This window comes from Leptonotus elevatus, chromosome 13 (assembly GCF_054856555.1).
Source record: "Leptonotus elevatus isolate MCC_2025b chromosome 13, RoL_Lele_1.0, whole genome shotgun sequence".
Lineage (NCBI taxonomy): Eukaryota > Metazoa > Chordata > Actinopteri > Syngnathiformes > Syngnathidae > Leptonotus > Leptonotus elevatus.
The window spans coordinates 21,921,583-21,942,500 of NC_141251.1; the positions used below are offsets into that span (position 1 = coordinate 21,921,583).

At 39.5% G+C, this 20,918-nt stretch overlaps 1 protein-coding gene across 3 annotated transcripts in view; it reads left to right on the forward strand.

The window, feature by feature from the left end:
* The first annotated feature begins 350 nt into the window (after positions 1-350).
* b3gnt2b (UDP-GlcNAc:betaGal beta-1,3-N-acetylglucosaminyltransferase 2b) overlaps positions 351-20,918 on the forward strand; it is a 338,578-nt gene continuing 318,010 nt past the window's right edge. Inside the window, exons 1-5 of one of the 3 annotated variants that reach the window (XR_015096964.1) lie at positions 351-611; positions 13,589-13,729; positions 19,301-19,378; positions 19,446-19,584; positions 19,646-20,660. The gene's annotated coding sequence lies outside the window, so the exon portion shown is untranslated. Of the gene's footprint in view, positions 612-13,588; positions 13,730-19,300; positions 19,379-19,445; positions 20,661-20,918 lie in introns of those variants that run through there. The other 2 variants (XR_015096963.1, XM_086093715.1) reach the window with 2 other exon arrangements.

Consider the following 20,918-nt stretch of genomic DNA (forward strand, 5'->3'; position numbering starts at 1 on the left):
AAATAGAAACGGAACTTAAATATTTGAAAACAAACATTTCTTAATTAAAGATTAAATGCAAAACTAAACTAAAACAAAGCAATTTAAAAAAACTAAAACTAGTTGTGGATAAGTAATTACAGATATCTAAAATTTTCTTTTTGACTAGGTAAAACAAAATTATAGTTCCGCAACATCTAACCAATCTATAGGTTAAATGTTGAGAAGACTTACGTTGAGAGAGAGGATTTATGGCATTTCAATTCAAAGTCAAAGCTCTGCTGTTACCACAAAAACAGAATTAGTGTGTGAGGCCAGGCCCCGCCCTCGACCACGCCCATCTGGCGTCACACATCTGAAAGCCGCCGAGCTGGAGTGGAGTCAGAAGGTCTGTTGAAGCAAGCAAGCAAGCAGCAGTCGGCCCCTTCGTCGTCACACCGCCGTGGAGTTGATTTAACTTTAACGACCCCCCCCCTTTTCTTTTTTTTTATTGTACCTTTTTGGTTGGTTTTCTAACGAGGAGCCCGAAACGAGCAAGTGAGTGAGTGCTGACGCTTCCGACGCCGAGGACTCCGAGGAGTTTGAGTGGGGCACCGGGAGAAAGCAGCAACGTGAGGCGGCGCCCATGAAAAGTAAGCTAACCTACAGGGTAAGGTAACTCGGTACACTGTCAACTGCACTCCCTTTTACGCACTTTTGCGTCTAAACAAATGGCCGGCGAAGCTAGGAGGAGAAAGTAAAGGCAGCGGGGAGCATTGGGAAGGGCTTAAGAAAAAAACAAGTCAAACGTATTTGTTATTAATAAAAAGGTGAACTGGAAGTCTTAATGTCCCAGAAAAACGTCCACAAGGATTCAGTGAAGTCATGGGATAAACAACGTGACCTCATGGATAATGTTTTCATATTGTAACAACACTATTCCTGTCGATACATGACAAAACAACACTCACTTTTCACTTTTCACCTGGAGATAGCGAGTGTTGATCAACGGTCGACACCATATAAATGGATACAAACCAAAGTAGAAAGATGGGTAAACTTGTTTAGTTTAACACGACTAGTTCTGTGAACACCTCTTTAATCATTTAGCAATACAACTGGACTAAGCATCAATATCCTTGTGTGATACATGTGAATACATCTTGACAAAATATCAATATAGCAACGTGACACAAGTTCCCATGAATGACAAACAGTCAAAGTGCAAAGTTTGGATGGAATCACACCACTTCAACTTGTGTACAACCTTTCAAGAATTTGGAAAACCCAATGATGATATAGAAAATCAGGAACCACTTGGCTGACAAGTTTCAGTTAAAAATTATCCACTAATAGCTCGTGCTGGCTGAAATTGCTAGGGGTTCTCCAAGTCGACACGCCAAAATGACTGCAATGTTTCAACAGGCTTGGGGAGTAACGTAATACATGTACCGCCATTGCGTAATCAGATTGCAAAAAAAATGTAGCTCTATTCCATTACAGTTACAGGAAAAAACATGTAATCAGACAAGTACATTTATTAGAAATTGGGATGAGGGAGAGGGAGGGAGAAAATTGACTAGTCGTGTCCTACACACGCGGGCAGTTTGAAAAAGCTTCACGGACGGGAGGAGGAAATGACGGCCGGTATTCACTGGAACTTACTCGGAGCGAAAGTTTGAGCTGAGAGTCCAGCGCCATGCTACGCGCTGTAGCTTCTTGCTAGCTAGCCCGCTAGCCTACAACCATAATGTGAGTTACACCTTCCAAACAAATCTTCCTCCCACCAATTCACTATTTCAACGTCATACACAACATATACACGGCTAAATTTGGGATTGGGGTAAAAAAATTATTTTGCAGTTGATGTCACACATCATCATCCTCATTGGAGGTCTATCTATCTATCTATCTATCTATCTATCTATCTATCTATCTATCTATCTATCTATCTATCTATCTATCTATCTATCTATCTATCTATCTATCTATCTATCTATCTATCTATATCTATATCTATCTATCTATCTAACAGTGAGGTGTGGTTGCTTTCAGGGACAGTTCGAAAACAGCAAATGGCCTTCAATCAATCAATCAATCAATCAATCAATCAATAGCCTACATGCTCAGGTACACCCTAAACTGGTTGCCAGCCAATCGCAGTAAATAGTGCAAATGAAAAATTATGTGGGAAAAGAGCAGTGTTAATAAGCAATAGTTTTTTTTTGTGTATGTATTTTTATAGCATATATTAATGCTCATTCCATTTTGGGGGGTGGGGGCAAATTCCACAAAGATGGCGGCCGCCCTTTGTCACATTGAATAATTTTTGATGCATACGGACAGGACCGAATATTGATACATTATGTGTCATATTTTCATCTCTTACAACACATGATTAATACAACTGAAAAAAAATCTCATCATTCTAGCTCATGGACAGGACAAATGTCAATATTGTGATAATAAATTAGCGGTGCAACTGAAAGGGAGAAAATATTGATATTGTTGATGATTATCGATAAAACTGGATGAGGCAAAATATTGATATGGTTAGCTATTACAGAACTAGGGATGCAAAATACCAACATCATAATACTTTATCGACAAATCTGGGCGGCACACTTCTCTCTTTATAAAGCACTTAAATTAAAAGCACTCTTTAATCTTTTTTCGACTTGATTATTTAGCTCATTGGTTGAGGACCCGTACCATGTGTTGAGGCTAGTCCTCCAAATGTATAATAAATACTGGGCTGATGATTTTCGGCTGAATTAGTGTATACTATACCTGCATAAAATACCTCGATACCGGTACTGAAACGGTACCTCGACAAAACTCTAAAACATCAGCAAAAGCAGCTAAATTAAAGCTGACAAAAAAAACTTCAAATTTATTTATATTTATTATTAATTAAAAATATTGGGATGTATACATGTTAATTTTTGTGAATTGCCTAGTACCTGGCGATTCGATTCATATCACGATTCGATTCGAGACAGATTAATCCCGATACGAATCTATAAATTGATTATATAAATTTAGAAAATACTAATCAGTAAACTTGTACATGTACACTGTAAGATTTGTATGAAAATGTATTTATTTATCTGAAAATTCTGGCTTATAACTGAGCCACTGCATTTAACAAACAGGTTCATGTCTGAACAGCACTGAAATAAAATATTAAGGCTTAATGTTCCATTAATATAACATTCTTCCATGCTTAAAGTGTAAATCCTAAACCTAAGTAAGACGTTTTGTTGAATATTCCCATAAAAAAATTGACGTTTAAAAATCGATTCGGCTGCATATCGAATCGATTCGAGAATTGCACGCTGTAATATCCGTTTTAAATATTGGCAATGCAGTGGCACTCCAATGACTCAATGTAATGTTGCTTGAGTGTGCGTGCATGTGTCTGCTCTTCTCCATTACGCTCCCAATTAGTCGAATGCGTAATCAAATACTACAAACTGGGAACAAAATAATTCACACTCCACTTATTTTTAAGGAAAGTGTCAAAAATGCGTCACAACCTGTGTCTGTTTTTCTATCAGTTGTCTGAGCTTTTTCTATGCATAACTGTGATTTCCTACTGTGTTCCTGTTCAATGAACGCACCTTGAGTCCACTGCAGGAATGATTGTTGCTTTTTCTTGTGCTTCTCCGCGAAAAACATTTGCTCTTGTTACAAAACGTTTCTAAAACTGAAAATTGAAAACCACTCGTGTTCTTCTTCATGTGTTTATTGAAAACATGCGTAGGCAATCATCAAGGTACGGTACTGGTACCGGTATCCCGTGCAACACTAGGCTGAATCCATAAATCGCTCCGCACCCCATCAATACATGAGGATGATGATGATGAAACGTCGGCTGAATAACTATGTTCAAGTTTTTCTTTTTTTTCTTAGAATGGCTTACCTTAACCAGAAACCGTGTTACAAATGGTCACAAATTAAAATCTGTATTAGAGTGAATCCGCAAGAACCGAACCACGAATAGCGAGGGAGCACGGGTGGACCTTTTTCTGAATTTGTCCTTCCTCTTTTTGCATTGATACATATATGGTACAGTATAGAAGTATAGTGTGAGAGATGCGACATATGCTAATATTATTTCTTGTTGACTGATACACTTCACGCCTGTGGTCATTTGTAATGACCAGTGGCTATTTTTAGCATTCCTGCTTCATTCTATTGCCTCATATGACTCCCCCATAACATTTTTATCACATGTACAGCGTGACATGGTCAGCAATGGCACATTTGGACAGGGAAGGTGGAAAAATCTTATCAACTCAAAAACTGTGCTGATCTCAAATCTAAAGCAATGCTATGCTCCCATCAACAGGAATCCGTTAGTCATTACAGTGGTTTACGAATCTGAATTTCACAGACAAGCTGGGTGAAAGCCACTTTCATGTCTTCTCATTGGAAAAACAAACTTCATGAATATTGGTGGCAGTAAACTGTTGGATCCTGGTTGATGAATGTAAACATCAACGGCTGTTGAGGTGCAACAGTTAATCAATAATTGACAACTAATTGATTATCTAATTAAATGACAACTATTTTGATAATTGATTCAACATTTTGAGCCATTGCTATCTTGTGTAATTGTCCAAATCCTCCTGTTGAACAATAACTATTGTGAGATTTCTGTAGTTCTCCATGAAAGCAGACTGATTAACTTAAATTTCAAAATAAGGCACATGCAAACATCTGCTTTTACTTTGGAAAAGCAGTGAGCAACATTTTCCCCTATTTTCTGACATGGTACAGACCAAACCAGTAACTGAATCATAATCAATTAATGGAAAAAGTAAGTTATCACGGAAATAATCAAAAAGGTTGGTGAGTACAACTTCACTAACTGTTGTATAGTTGTTGTTTATTTGGTTTTGTTTAATCATTAATAAAACAATAATATGTTTAACAGAAATGCAAACAATTAGCATATATAGTTTCAGTCGTATAGCCTTTCAAGCAATGGATATTTGAACACAAGCTGTAGAGCAACACATGTAGACAAACAAAATAACACTCACAGGCATTCATCATGAGCACCCGCTCAAGGACACGCTGCTGATTACATTTTTTCTACGCATACCTAATGCATGTAGCCTCATAAATTATTCATCAGCATGACTCCAGACACTCACAATTAGGTCCACTTCCAGGAAGGCCTAGACCAACAACAGCCAGTAATAAATAATCTTCACCAGGCCGCATCATTGTGGTTTCAACAGATCTCACGTTATGTCATGTTAGTTGTTCGTCTGTCTGATGTTGATATCTTGGGTAGCCTCGCTTGTGTTTTAAGGTCACTGGGACTGAGTCTCCCATGGCGTTCTGCTAATTATAGTGACGTCCCATCACGACTGTACTATAAACTATTCCTGAAGACACCGAAACCTGCGCTCTTGTTCTTTTTTTCTTTTCACATAAAATTATTAATTTATATACAGTGAAAGATTTTGGAAAATAATCTAATTGTGATTTCCCCCAACAATATTGCAGGTGAAATTTGGTATGTGATAATTTTTTTCAAGTTCCATTACATATACTTTTTTAAAGGGGAAGTCAACCCCCCCACCACCCCCCAAAACAATTATTGACAGTCAATTCTATGCAGCCCCAATAAAATATGGTATTCTGGTTAATATTGCGTTAGTTGTTAATTTTTTTTTTAATTGAACCAGGTAAATCCCATTGAGATCCGCAGATCTCTTTTTCAAGGGAGTCCTGGCCAAGAGGCAACGCAACGCAACGCAACGCAACGCAACGCAACGCAACGCAACGCAACGCAACGCAACGCAACACAACACAACACAACACAACACGTACAGTTAAAACAGTAAATTAAAAACAGCAACTGGTTAATGACTTCAGTTCCAGGTCCTTTAATATGGCATCAAACTGAGACAAAGTTATGAGATCTGGAAGTTGACTTGTCTTAATATAATTTAAGCAGCAAATATAAGTCAAGCAGCAAAATTTCAGCTGTTTATATCAGAAGGCAGCCATTTTGCCACTTGCTGTCGAGTGAAAGTGACATCACAGTTGCTCAGGTCTCAGTAACAACCAATCACAGCTCAGCTTCAGAAAACAGGTGAGCAGTCACAGCACCATAACAAAAGTTTGTCTTCTAGGATAGACTTATGCTAAAATATAGGGAAATTAATCATAAATTAATATGAAAGACAGTTTCTTTAGCTACTTCAATTAGAGTTGTTGACTTAGTCAACACTTTGACTTGCCGTCTTCTAAGCATAAACAACGTCACAAAAGTCAACCAATCAAGTATGGCGTAACTATGTCAGTAATTAGATTACAATAATTCAATACATTAAAACATTTGTAATGTCACAATTGCTTTTTGCATTGTCATATTATCCTCCCGAAACATGGCAAATCAAAAAGCAGGTACTGTAATGGCGTTCCGAATTAGCTGCCTTTCTGCTGACACAACAGTGAACTCCTGGTGGTGGTGAACACAAACTAAGTGCATCCCAATTCTCTAATGCAATAAAATGAAAAGCTTTCCCACTCATCTTTTGTCCCTGCAAAGGAGAGTAAATTAGATTTGTATACACTAACTTTTCATGTTATGTGACACAGCAGCTCAGGCAGGTTGTGCGTCATGAAAATGCTGGTTGTAACACACTTAACTTAATGAGGGATTTGTCATTAGAAACAAATGGAATTAGTTCCATGAGGTGTATTGAAACTTTCCTCAGGGTTGATTTGATTTGTTTTTTTCTTTTTTGTTCCACGAATGGCAAGGAAAGCCCACAGTCAGCCTTCTGTTTCTTGGAAAACAGGATATGACTCCTGTGGTCTGTATTTAGGCCTAGATATTGACAGTGGATGATGCTCAAACTCAAAACAGCAACAGATGGAGACGTTGGAAACCAAGAGACCGGGCTGCTTTCTTGAGAGACCGAATACATGTAAATGGGTTTGCAAAATGTTTTAAATTCATTATTTTAGCACAAATTTGACAAAAACAACCACATTTCAAACAAGTAGAATAAGGCTTTATTAGTCCTGCAAAAGGGAAATTCTGTTTTTCCAGCAGCAAAGTGGACAGTAGCAGCATTCAAGAAAATAAACATTGAACAATCTAATCATCTGCGTACATAATTTACCACTTCAGGCAATGGCAACAGTACACAAATAATAAATGCTGTCTATGTGGATGTAAAATGGCAAACCATAGATAAAGAAAAACCTAATATAGGCCTACAGAAGTCACAGTGAAAAGTAAGTTACACAAATAGTCATCAGCAATTGTATGTAGCAAAACTAAAAAGTAGTGGATAGCAATATTTCCCAAACATATTAAACCACAAATCCCCTTCAACATCCTAATCCAGCTTGCATTTCCCCTCTGTTCCCCCTAAAATGCGAAAACAAGCAGTTTATAGCATCTTTTCCAGACGTTTGTACCCCTGTTGGTGCGTCGGCCAAATTAAAATACATCACCCCTTTATTACATATCATCAGGAATGAACATCGCTTTGGATGTTCTTAAAATACTTGCAAACTATGTGAAACATGTCAGTCCGCCGAGAGTTTGTCATATTTGAGGAATAATGAAGGTAGTGGTGTGTATTTTTGGCCACGCACTGCCCAGCCCCCACGCCAAGGCGCACACCAAGCATGCGAGTACACAAGACTAAAAGGGAGTCCCACTCAGTAAATTGACAAAGTGGACAAGTGTCCGTATCCTGGCAGCGCTTCCTGTCGACTCCTCATAGAATCGCAGACAAAACTAGATTGATCTCATCCGCCATTTGTACTTGAAATGTAAATCTATTAAAGGCTTCTGCAGCAATGTTCTCTGGTCTTCCGCCCTCCTTCCTGTTGCCGCTCCCTGAGGATGTGACTTGTTTAGCTGCTCCCGAGTTCCTATGAAGTCAGCGGGGACCGGATATTGCACGATATTTGCTCATGAACCCATCAGACTGGTTCCCCAATGGTTACTCTGAAAAAATATTCTGGGGGAAAAAACATGCTAATGATAGGCCAAGAAATGAGGGGAAAATATCCCAAAAACAAAAAAGAGGGGACTAAAGGTTTTAAAAAAATATATATTTGAGCAAAATTCCCCAAATATTGGACACAAATACAGAAATATTTGGCAAAATAATACAAAGTATAATCTTCTTTTTCTTTTGGCTTTTCCCTTCAGGGGTCGCCACAGCGAATCAGTTGCCTCAATCTAACCTTGTCCTGGCTCTCACACCAACTACCTTCATGTACTCTTTAACTTCATCCATAAACCTCCTCTTTGGTCTTCCTCTAGACCTCCTGCCTGGCATTTGGAAACTGAGCATCCTTCTGACAATATACTCACTATCTCTCCTCTGGACATGTCCAAACCATCTCAGTCTGGCCTCTGACTATCTCCAAAGCCTCTAAAATGTGCTGTCCCATCTGATGTACTCATTCCTGATTCTATCCATCACTCCCAAAGAGAACCTCTGGATCTTCATCTCTGCCACCTCCAGCTCTGCCTCCTGTCTTTTCCTCAGTGGCACTCTCTCCAGATCAAACAATATCGCTGGTCTCACCACAGTTTTTTAAACCTTTGCTTTCATTTGAGCTGAAACTCTTCTATCACACATAACACCTGACCCCCTCTGCATCATGTCAACCAGCTCTCTACCTTTTCCTGTCATAGTTCCAACATTCAAAGTCCCTACTCTGTCTTAGACTCTTGGCGTTCCTCTTCTCTTTCTTCCGAACACACCTTCCTTCTCTCCTTCTTCGACCAACAATAGTCCAGTTTCCACCGGCACCCTGTAGGTCAACAGCAACGATGGCGGTCGTTGTTAATCCGGGCCTCGACCGATCCGTTATGGAAGTCATATATTTGATTCGCATGTTTGATTTGGCCAAAGTTTTACGTCTGATGCCTTTCCTGGCACAACCCTCTGTATTTATCCGGGCTTGGGACCGGCACAACAAGACACTGGCTTGTGCCCCTTTGCGGCTACATTACAAAGTTAAAACATATTAGGAGAAAAAAGGGATGATGACTGGAGAACTAAAATATTACTTTAAAAAATACTAAAACCCACGCAAAAAATACACACTTATTAGGGGGAAAAATTACAAGAAAAAATTATTTTACTTAAAATACAAAATTATTTGAAAGAAATAGAAAAAAATGACTGAAAAAATACCACAGTATTAGGGTAAAAATTAGTGATGCACGATAATATTGGTGGCCGATAATTATCGACCAATTTGACGTCAGAAACAGATAAACAAGATAATAAAGAAATCAGACGATAATTATTGGTAATTATCAACCATTTGACGTCATACCGATAAACCAGATAATAAAGAAATCTGCCGATAATAATAGACTTGCCGCATTGGTCCATCTGTTGTGGTTGTGTCTCCCCAAAATGTTACCCTCGCAGTTTTGTGTTGCGTTTTTAAAACATGACTGTTTTGTTTTGGCAAACTCAAAATGAGTTACTGGTTGTCTTTGAAGCAGAGATATCAATAAAATTCTGCTTCATGGTGTGTTACACAATGTTTCGATGTATTTGTACTTAAAGTAGGACTCGAAAGTACATTTGTATTCAAGTTAATTTTGCAAACAATTATTGACTTACTTTTCGGTTATCGGCATCGGCACGTTCTAAACTATTGGTTTATCGGTATCGGTTGAAAATAGCATTATCGTGCATCCCTTGTAAAAATATATGAAATGCATTTCTTATTCGCTCACAGATAACACACGCCAGCAAAAACGTGATGTCAACACAGCTATGGGATACGCTCTGTTCTGTGATGTCAGTCAGTCGTGTCTCATTTTCAAACCATGAATGATTGTGCAACAATGTTACTCCAGTGTGCGTGCAGGCACATCTTCTCGTTTAGATTCCAGCCAGTGCCTCGCACCATACATAGAGATGACCTCTGCCAAGTGGAGTCACTCAAACAAGTATTTGTTGATAATGAGAAATTCCGTTCTATTTAAAAGCACGCCGGGCGGGCAGACGTGTCAGCAGCTCACGCTACGTTCTTGGGCTGGCTTTAGCTGAGTGCCTCAGGATTGATGTTTCTATTGGATGATCCCGCACAATAAAATTCACGCCAAGTGGAAATGTATCACAGAGGACAGAGTACAAGTACTCTGCCGGGTGGCAAAGATCACTTGGGCCCATAAACTACACTTCAGTTTAAATCAGACAGTCTGAATAAGAAAAGCAGATTGTTGGTGGACTCTTAAAATAATAATTTTAAAAATCATGTTGCCCTCTCCAAGCGGGCTTATTTATTGAAGGAGACTGCTAAATTTGATCAGAATGAATAATTATTAAACTAAAAAAATAACCAAAAAGATAGATTGTAAAACTGTTATAAAAAAACACCAAAATATTAGACAGAAATACATAGGTATGAGACAAAAAACATGACACAGATTTGAGAAGTGTTACTGACTCCAACAAGATGGATGTGTGGTTGCTTTGCTTGAAGTTTCTTTGAATTTGTGAAACATACTTCAATTGTGTGTGCGTGTGTGTGTGTGTGGTTTTGTCTTTGCTACATTGTGGGGCCCATACACGCGTGTTTTTCCAGGTTTAACGAACATTGTGGGGACCAACTTGAATTTGTGGAGACATTTTGGTGGTCCCCACAAGTTCAGACCTCTTTTTGAGGGTCAAGCCTTGGTTTTAGAGTTTAGCTTTGAATTGGGTTATGGTTGAGGTTAAGGTTAGGGTTAGGAATGGGAGTAGGCAATCATTTTTGATGGTTGGGGTTAGGGGAAGGGGCTAGGAAATGCATCATGTCAATGAGATGTCCCCACGATGATACAAAGACAAGTGTGTGCATGCGTGCGTGCGTGCGTGAGTGAGTGAGACTTCATAAGTGTGAATAGTGTCGTGGACTGTTGGTATTTGGTGCTCCAGCGGCACTTGTCTATTTATGGCGCTGCTGGGCCCACTTTCATCCAGCATCCTCTTAGGCATCTTTGATCCCACTTAAGAACAGTTAATTGCTAGTGTGTGTGTGTGTGTGTGTTAAATTGACATGAAAGGCATGTATGTGGAGCAGGTTTCTTCCGCATTGACATTCTTGGTAATATGTGAAAATGCTGTCAAAACTACCGTACAGTGGTATCTTGACGTACAACAAGTGCCTCAATTTAGGAGCTTTTAATTTATTTATTTATTTAACGGGACAAAATGCACAAGTAGAGGAGATATCAGTTTAGTCTGTGACTGGAGTGGGGTTGGACACTCACAGATGCCTGTTCAGCCATTTGTTCAATGTGAAAAGTAGCCAAAGCGCTAATACAAAATGAAAGCACTCACAAGGAGCATGGAAAAGATGTTAGTTCACTCTATGACTAAATGTAGTGGGAACAATAAAAGGAGAGCCATACTCACCGATGCACTTTCAGCCGTTTATTCAAAGGGACAAGCAGCCAAAAATACAAATACAAAATGAAAACACTTGCAAGGAGCATGGAGCAGATGTAGAATGTGGAGTCGGAGCGCCCAATATCACTGACTAAAGGCACACCAACTCATGAATTTTATGCAGTGAGTGACAATTGGCTTGATTGTCCATAAAAATAAAAAATAAAAAATAAAAAAAATTCTCTAAGTTCTGGTCACAATTAAGCGCTGCACTAGTTCACACACTAAACAAAAATGTATGTGTTAAAAAATACATTAGATAAGAATAATTATGCACAAGCATGAGAGAAAAGGTTAAGGGTGCATTGTGCAGTTTAAAAAGGTAATAGTAAAGCTTTTTCTACATCATGCATGCTCCACAAATGCCCAGATGAGTACGAAGGGCCCTGGCTGTTTTACTCTGACTGCAACCAGCTGCTTTTGTCTTCCCTTTATAGTAGAGTGGGCGGACCCTCACACTACACAGTTTCTTTGGGGATGGGAGGGGGCAGAGTTTTTCTTACTTCTTGAAATCATGTCTTCGTTTGTCAGCTGTTGCTGTCGCTTTAAGATAATGCACGCACGCGCACCATAAAAGAGCCTGACACAGATGTGGCAGTTACGCTTTGGGCCAGAGGTGGCAATCGCGAGTAAAAAAGTGACAAACTGCACAAAGATCCTTTAAATTAAAATTACATGAAAAGTTAAAAAAAAATCTTATTAGAAAAATATTGCACTACATCTTAAATAAAAAAACACAAAACAAAACTGAAAAGACTAATTTAATACAGACAAATTACACGAAAAATACAAAATATCTAAAAGTAATAAGAAAATACTGAAAAAAAACTTGGAGAAAAATGTTCGTGAAGAATAAATTATCACTGTGCTGGTTTCAACTTTACTGTTACTAACTCAAACAGCAATTTAAGTGTGGTTACGCTACAATGTTGTCCAGACCATTAATTAAAAAAAATAAAAATACACAAATATACACAAATATCGGGGAAAAGTAGTAGAAAAGTCACAGACAGTCACACACAAAATACAAAACATACAAAAATATTAGAACATTGCAAATATACTCAACTTTAAATACAGTTTGTATTTTTGTCATATATAACAAAAAAGTATTTGGAAACGTGCTAGAAAGAAAATAAAACTATAAATGCTGTTTCTACACATTTATTTTATTTTATCTTAAATTCCTGTGTAAGTGACATACATGGGCAAATCCTGATATTATTGTGTAATAAATAACAATAGACAATGTCCCAAAAATATACCAGTATTTCTTCTAAAGTGCATCTGTGCTGGTGTCCCGACGACTGTTCATGTGTGCGTAGCCAAAAAATATTCCAGTTGTAGACGTGGTGTCTGGTGTCAATTTTGCCTTTTTGCGTACAGTGTGTTTAGTCACAAGAAGGTTTTAAACACTTTGCCTGTACTGTAATTACCCCCAAAACATTTTTGTTAGAAAATGTGTTGTTGGCGTGGATAGCAGTTCTCGTATTGGTTCTCCCTTTAACACCCTGGTTAATCAGCAACCTTGTTTCCAATCACTGGGATTGGATTTTATTTGAGAAAGCTGAATTCCAAGTGGTATAAGCTTCCCACCATCGTGGTGACCGCATCAGCAAATAGTTCATTATTGACCAATTCACAGATTAATGAATACGCCACCTTGCTGGACAAGTAGAAATAAACAAAACGACATTGAATAAGAAACTGTCAGTGAAGTGATGAGTTAACAATTGCATTTTCTGTAATGCAGTGCTATATCATCAAGTGACAAGATAACCGTAATCTTCCTTGACTTGACTTGCACAATATACTGTAAATAAACAAAACATCTCGTACCAGCTGCAAAATCAGAAAATCTGCAGTTAATGCGGTGTTGTAATAAAACTGACTCATTAATGATAACCTTTGCCTACCTTGCACAGTATTAGCAAAGTCAGTCATTACAATGTTCTATTGTATTCTAAGTATAAAGTCTTTAAATTGGAGTGTGCACTGTTCAAATTGATGAAGGAGGCACGCTGTGCTGAAGCCATCATCGTCACTGTAATCACATCAAGGGGATGACAGTGAAAGTCATTTCAGCCTTCCAGTTCTACCACTTCCTGTCCATTCTTTGGGCCCACATGCTGCCGTTGACTCTGTGGTGGTGTTTATTTAAAACATTTTTTTTCCAGGTTCAAGCTCACTTGCCAGCACCCTGCTTCCATTCCTGTCCCCCTGTTGGCTGCTCTGGTCCCACAGGGTGGAGCTAAGTATGGGGTAAGCGAGCTGACAGGCGACTTTGCAACGAGACGAGGGGCCGCTCAGCAGCACAGGTAAGACAGCATAATATATGGTTCTTTAGAAAGAGCGTGACAGAGGCTTGAACTGCAAGCCTTATGACATGTACAGATCATATTAGCACACAGATTCATCAGTGGAATGTATTACCGTCTGGTCTTTTAACTTTGGAATACCATAAACAATACAGGAAGGGGAAATATTTATTGTATTATTAGCTGCTCTATGAATACACAAGGAATTAATTTAATTTAATTTGATTTGATTTGATTTTTTTACAATTTTCTAACATGTCACAGACCTAAACAGTAACTAAATCTTATATTTGTGCATTTTTAATAATTTCCTGTTTTTAAATAAAGGGATAGAAATGAAAGCATTATTTTTCTATCTAATTCATGATTAATCTGTCGATTATTAATGTAATTGTTAGTTGCAGCTCTAGTTTAACCCATTAAGGCCTAAAGTGCCTGGCAAAACATGTCTCCAAAATCTGAAGTTTTCCTGGAAATTCAACAATATTAAAAATAATTGATATCTCAGCTCCTGAAGCAGATAGAAACATAATTCCAAAAACATTTCAGAGCTTACACCTGTGGCGTTCACACAAACATAAGTTTATTATTATAAACCATCAATATTTAAAAAAATAAAATCAGCAAACAAATGTCGCCTCTGCAGGTATATTTACCTTCAACAATGGAGCGCAGTTGTAATAACCTCGGAGAATCGAGTGTTAATTATTCGTCGTCCACTCCGTTACAAAGCACTGTCGACTGGTTACACTGGTTTCGAAGTCCTCCCGCACCGTCGTCAATCGCCTCATTTATTTCATAACTCCTACGAATCTGCATAAGCCATATATGCTCGAATAAAATTCCACGTCACCCTCTCGTGTATATTTTGATGCATTTAATTGGCTAAGAGACCAAGAATTGGTCAAAGCAAAATGACTTTTCCGCGCTCCCAGATTTAAAGCTTTAACGGTAGATTTAAAGATTTAACGGTAGAAAGGCGTTCGCATGCTCCGGCCTTAATGGGTTAAAGGTTAAAATTCGGAGTGTATGTTGTGTACTAGATAAGTTGAAATGAGGAATCTGATGCTAGTGTTTTTTTGTATGGGGAAATCTTAACAATTCGACATACATTCACCAGAAAGTTGTACTTTAAAGTAAGGGGAGGGATTTGTCATGTGCCTGCGTCAATGGGATGATAGACATGATAGGCGTTGAAAGAGAATTCGATGCGAAGACTCTCGGGTTATTTTGAAACCAAGTTAGCTAGTTCCCTGACAGCGCTAGCTACACGGCACGTACGAGCATGTTACAACAACAACATTGTTTACTCATCACTTCTTATTTTCATACACTTTGACTACAATTTTAACTTTTTTTTTGCTGAGAAAGGAACATAGAGACCTTAAGGTGTGTACTGGGAGAGATCTCAAAATCAAAACTTTTGACCACTCAGATCTATTTTTAGCCAGAGCTAGCCACGGCTAGCGGGGCACATATATCACGATCGCAATACGGTAAAAAGCATTTTAACCATCTTACAATGACACTCACCGTAATCAGTTGGAAATCTTTTCGATTTATCCTTGCAATTTTATGGATATTCCTTTTATTAGTTCACGTTCGACATTCCGTGCACCTGTGAACAGCACATGGCCTTGTGCGAATACCATCTGTACAGTCAGTTTTGTGTGGAGAGGAAAAGGGAGTAACATGCCTTCGTCTCCTCCATCTCGTCATTTACCACATCTCCACAATATAAACAATATCTTTTTTTTTTTTTACCCAGTATTTTAAGAAATGTATATTAATTAACCAATTTTAGGAAAACATTACTGGACTGTCAATAATGTAAGTGGTCCTTGGGCTGGATTAAAGTTTGATCAGGCCAGATGTGATCCGTGGGCTATCGTTTGCCCGTCCCTGATCTACAACCATTAAAATGGAATATGAAGAAAAACACCCCATCCGCCTCCAGACCGTCTACAAACATGAAATCCAAAGCAACGGTTTTACCGCCACTTCTGTTTTCCACAGCTTGCGCGAAAAACCACAAAATGGGAAGTGTACAGATCTGTTGTGACTCTCTGTTAATCAAAAGATGGCGAGTAGGCAACATGAGGGGGACGTTGCACGGCACTATTGACACATTCATGGAGCAATTTCCCACAATACATGTCATAGCGGAAGTGAAGCAAGTTGAGCAGATCCATAGGCCGCTAAACCCAGTTTCACTTGAAAAGATTTATAAGGGAAAGTCCAACAAAGATGCATTTTTTTAAATACCTGAAAAAAACTTTTTTTTAATATTTACATTAAATCCCAATTATTTAATAAAACTGCTAAAAGACGGGTCTCCATAATTATTAAGACCGCTGGTTAAGATACAGTATGTTCTTAAGGTTATAATAAATTCAATATTTTCTAAATAATATAGGACCAAAATAAAAATAATAATAAAAAAAAAGAAAAAGGAAAATTCAACCCTTAAAGGTGCATTGTGCCGTTTAAAAAGGTAATATTAAAGCTTTTTCTACATCATGCATGCTCCACCAATGCCCAGATGAGTACGAAGAGCCCTGACTGTTTTACTGTGACCTCATCTATCAGCACTTATCAGCTTTTATCTTCCCTTTAGAGTGTGCGGACCTTGCACACTCCACAGTTTCCTTGGGGAGGAGCAGAGTTTTTCTTACCTAATTTGAAGTCATGTCTTCGTTTGTCAACGGTGGCTGTCGCTTTAAGATCGTGCACGTACTCGCACGCGCACCATAAACGAGCTTGACATCGATGCTGCAGTTACGCTTTTGGCCAGAGGTGGCAGTCGTGAGTTAAAAAAAAAGTGACAAACTACACAAAAATCCTTTATGTGCATTTATTCAGTGGGAATGAAAGACTAGTAGACCACATTAAGAAACAATTCATTTACATCAAATCATGTGTGCCACAATTATTAGCACTCCAGAAGTTAATACTTTGTACAACCAGAGGTGGGCACTTGCGTCTCTTTGTCAGCCCCGTCGTTGACGGATGCCTACATTTTCGGCGAGTGCTTTTGATGCATTGCAAACTCGAAAAATTACACAGACTGAGCACTAGAAGCAGGTTTTCGTCCATGGATGGTCCAGTACAGATGAAGTCCTGCCTAAATAATAAATCCTTGATTTATTGCTGATAAAGTAATAAAACGTGTTAAATTTGTTTGTATTATGTTTTTAATGTTTATTTACAATAAATCCGCCACTCTTTATTATATCTTATTGTATCCATAAATTGGATATTGTAATATCATAATATGGGGAGGTAGGTATCCTTCCCACCTTCATAGGCTTTTTATATCTTGCAGGGTTGCTAGTTTGAGTAATTGTGTTGTTTGTTCAGTAATCCCTCTTCAAACAGCTTCGTCTTCTATCAATAATCAGCAACAGTGATGTTCCTAACCTCAATACAAGATATGTTAATCGGCTGCATGTCTCGCGCAGCTCTGTCAGTTATCCATTCTGTATCAGGGCCCAGCTTAGCTATGCAATTTATATCAAATCTCAGTTTAGTCAAACTCACTAAATAATTATAAATCTAAGATCATGCTAACCTAATAAACTTCACATACACACCCTTTTACTTTATTTGATTGATCGAGATAAAGATCAAATAACAAAAAAAGTCAGCTTGAAATGTATTGCCAAACTGTTTCTTTTATCAATATTTTAATATTTACAATAAATCAACTAACCAGTTATTTAATAATGTTGCAGCTCTGTGACACAAAAAAGGCGACCGTAGTGTCTTTTGAACATTTAACTTTATTTCACAAAGTTCAAAAACACGGGCACTGTCTTTTCTCCACACCCTGTGCCTAAACCCCGCTTGCGTTTCATTCAAAACCCGCATCAGAAAAACTTAAATTAGTGATACCTTCACTGGAAATAGGAGAAATCAATTTACATCCAAAAATAAAATCCATCTAAGAATTAAAATTAATTACATTATAAACACAATTCTGACACACTCTAATCTCCCACACGCTCCCCCACAAAAAAAAGTCCAGACATTACAAATTGTACCTCCAAATTAACAATTTGCATACAGAACAGCATAGGTCCATACTACCTGGTAAACAGGTTACAACCTTTTTTTTCCCATTCTCATATTCAAACATTTTCCCATTTCTTACATAGTTCGCCATATTTGTCAATAACATTCGATACACAAAAAGGCACTAAAGGCACCACATGAAAGTGAGGTGCAAAGAACACAAACAATCCAAACATTTTTCACCAGGATCGCCAGTAACCCTTTACATCTACACACTTAGTAGCTACTGTCCTCTCTGTGAAAGTTGGCTGACCGAGTGTATTGTAAGTCAAAATTTGTGGCCTCCTTCTCTCTCTTTTTTGATATGAACTCTGCTTCTCCGTTTCTATGGCATCTTCTGAATCTGACCAATTGACCAACTCCACTGCATTAGTGTACTCACCAGTTGGAAAAGGGATTACATCCACTGGCTCATCATCTGCTGGTTCGAGAGGCTCATTCTGCACTGAGGCATTTCTATCAATCTGTGGGACAAACTCTGCAGCAGTGGGGTCCAGTGAGGGTGAACCATGTGGCTTAGAGGCCACGGCTTACTGCTCATTATTTAAATGGTCTAACAGCACTGGGGGGTCCCATGTCTCACTCGTTTCACTAGGGGGAGTCGATGATGTTTCAAAGTCAGCCTCATTCTCATCAGTTTTTGGTAGGGGCGCAGGCTGTACCACTGCTGGATATATTGCTTTGACCCCTTCAATATCTCCCAAAACAACACGAGGATCCAGAGTGATGTTATGACTAGTGTTGTGTTGATGACAGGCACTGGGACTGTGGTTGAGTTGCCTCTTTTCGCCTTAAACAGTACTTCTTGTATATACAAGCACCCCGGCAAACTCTGGTTCAAATTTGGGCAAAACAACATAGCAGTGTCCTCATCCACCTCTTTACGTGTGCGACAGCGAATGGTGGTGGCTTCATTTGGACCTAAGACAACTTTACCCCTTCCTGTCTTTGCATGAATTTCTTCATTGACTGTTTGGTGTGTATGTAACAAATGAATGAAGGTCTCAGCGCAGCCCATGTCCAAGCTAACAGTCACTCTTGGTTGAACCTTCTTTTAGTTGCTCATTAATCACTTCCTCTATCACATTAAATCCTATGATAAGGTCCTGAGCTACATTGTGGTCACTAGAAACGAGTACCGGCACTAACAGATCAGGGCTTGAAACTTCTGCACCCGTTAGTTTGAACTCGACAGGAACCCACCCAATAAATTGTATTTTTGTCTGGTTGGCGGCCAGCCCATTTAGAGGTTCTGGTCCCAAGAGTTCATCTATCCCTCGAATCGTGGTATGAGGCAAGTGCGTTTTTCTCCACGTCATTTATCACTGTTGCTTGGGCACCTGTATCCCACAGCACTGTAATTGGTACATTATCAAAAGTGCACCTGACCATTCTACGTCTACCAATTAGTTTAACCAGTTTTCTCCCTTGCTTGTTTGATAAAACGTTAAGATTACCCATGTGTGTTGACCACCGTTTTTCCTCCTTCTCACCCAGATAGTGTTCAACCAGTCTTACCGCTTGACAGGTGTGCTTGTGTTCCGGCCAGTGTTGTGTCTGACAGGCTTTGGAACAGTAAGTGGCCGATGAGCAGCCTGCACAAGTCTGGAGCAGTGCATCACGTTGTTCCTCTTGTCGACAGTAATGGCAGTAGCGGGACTCCTGATTAGGTGGCTGGGTCACTGCTGGTCCCGTGGCAGTGGCCCTCTGACGTTTCCCTGCGGTAGACGTGAAGCTCGGCATCCTCTGGAGATGTGACCCGACTGGCCACACTTGAAGCGGTGGGTGTAGTTGTCTCCCTCGCCGTTGTCCTGGCAGGTCCTGCATCCTCTCCCCCTGCAGGCGCTGTCATTTTGGCGGTTTCCTGGTGGGCTGGAACTCGCTGGCGTTCAAGGATGCAAGTACCATCTGTTTCATTTCTGCAACTTCAGCTTTTAGTTCTGCTACAATGGCATGTACTTAAGGCAGAGTTGGACCCATCTTGAGTTGAGTTCCTCCTTGGCTACAGCTGTACTCTGGGCTGACGTTGTCTGCGGTCCACCATGTGGCTCAACTGCAGTCTGCAGCTCATTAATTCTGGTCGCCTTGTTAATGTTCCTCTTCAACTTATTCAGCCGCTCCGCTTCAAAGTTAGCTGCTTCATTTAGTCTCCCAATCAGCATTTCGTCTGTCACATCAAAATTGTCCAGAAGCGGCTGGATCTGGAATTTAATGTTGTCATTTAGTAGTCCTGTGCCCAGTGACCTCAAAAACTTCCTCTTGACCAGATCTGTATTGTAGTGTTCAGCTGGTCCTTTGGATGCATGCAGAAGCCGTTCATTGTGCTCGATGCCCCAAAACAGGAAGTCCCGGGGTTAGGGTTAGGGTTAGGGTCTTTCGGTTCCTGGGTTATGTTTATCAGTTTTTGATACAACTCAGATGTGTCCTCTTCTCTGTAATGGCCTTTCAGTATTGTTTTTAACTGAGAGAGTGTCACATCAGTCTTTATTTCAAGAATGTCCCGTAGTTTGAGTCCTGGGCAGATGGCTCTTATCACTGCTTCGATCACCTCTGATTCACTGTGGCCTTTCCGGAGTCCAAGTTCTATCTGGTGGAGTAGGTTGGTATACGACAGCCTGTCGCGCTGCCCGCCCTCGCCTATTTGTCCACAGATCCGAAACTCCCTGCGGATAGTCACCTCAGCTGTCTGTTTGCTTTGGGTCAAGACAGGTAAAGCGTCCACCATTTTCAGTTTTCACTTCTCCCCGCAGCTCATCGTAGTTGTATGTCATCTCCGTGGGGCGGGAAAAAGTGCGGCACTCGCGAGCATCGCTTTTAGACGCAGTTTCTTCAATAAATGCTAAAAGTTCATGAATCAACTGGACTACCTCTTCTGACTTGTAACTTTGCGCAAGTTAATCCAATTTGTCTTCAATCAGTTTAATTAACTCTCGTCGACTATTGTCCTTGACAGCCTGCTGATCCTCGCTATGGCCAACATTGAAGCATTTCAGAAAGTTACACACCTCTGTCAGTTCATCCCAGCTTAGCCTGCACAGCGTGGTGGTAACTTGGTCCCTTAACACTTCTGGCTCCATCTTTGGTTCTCACAAGCTGATCCGTTTGCCAGAATATC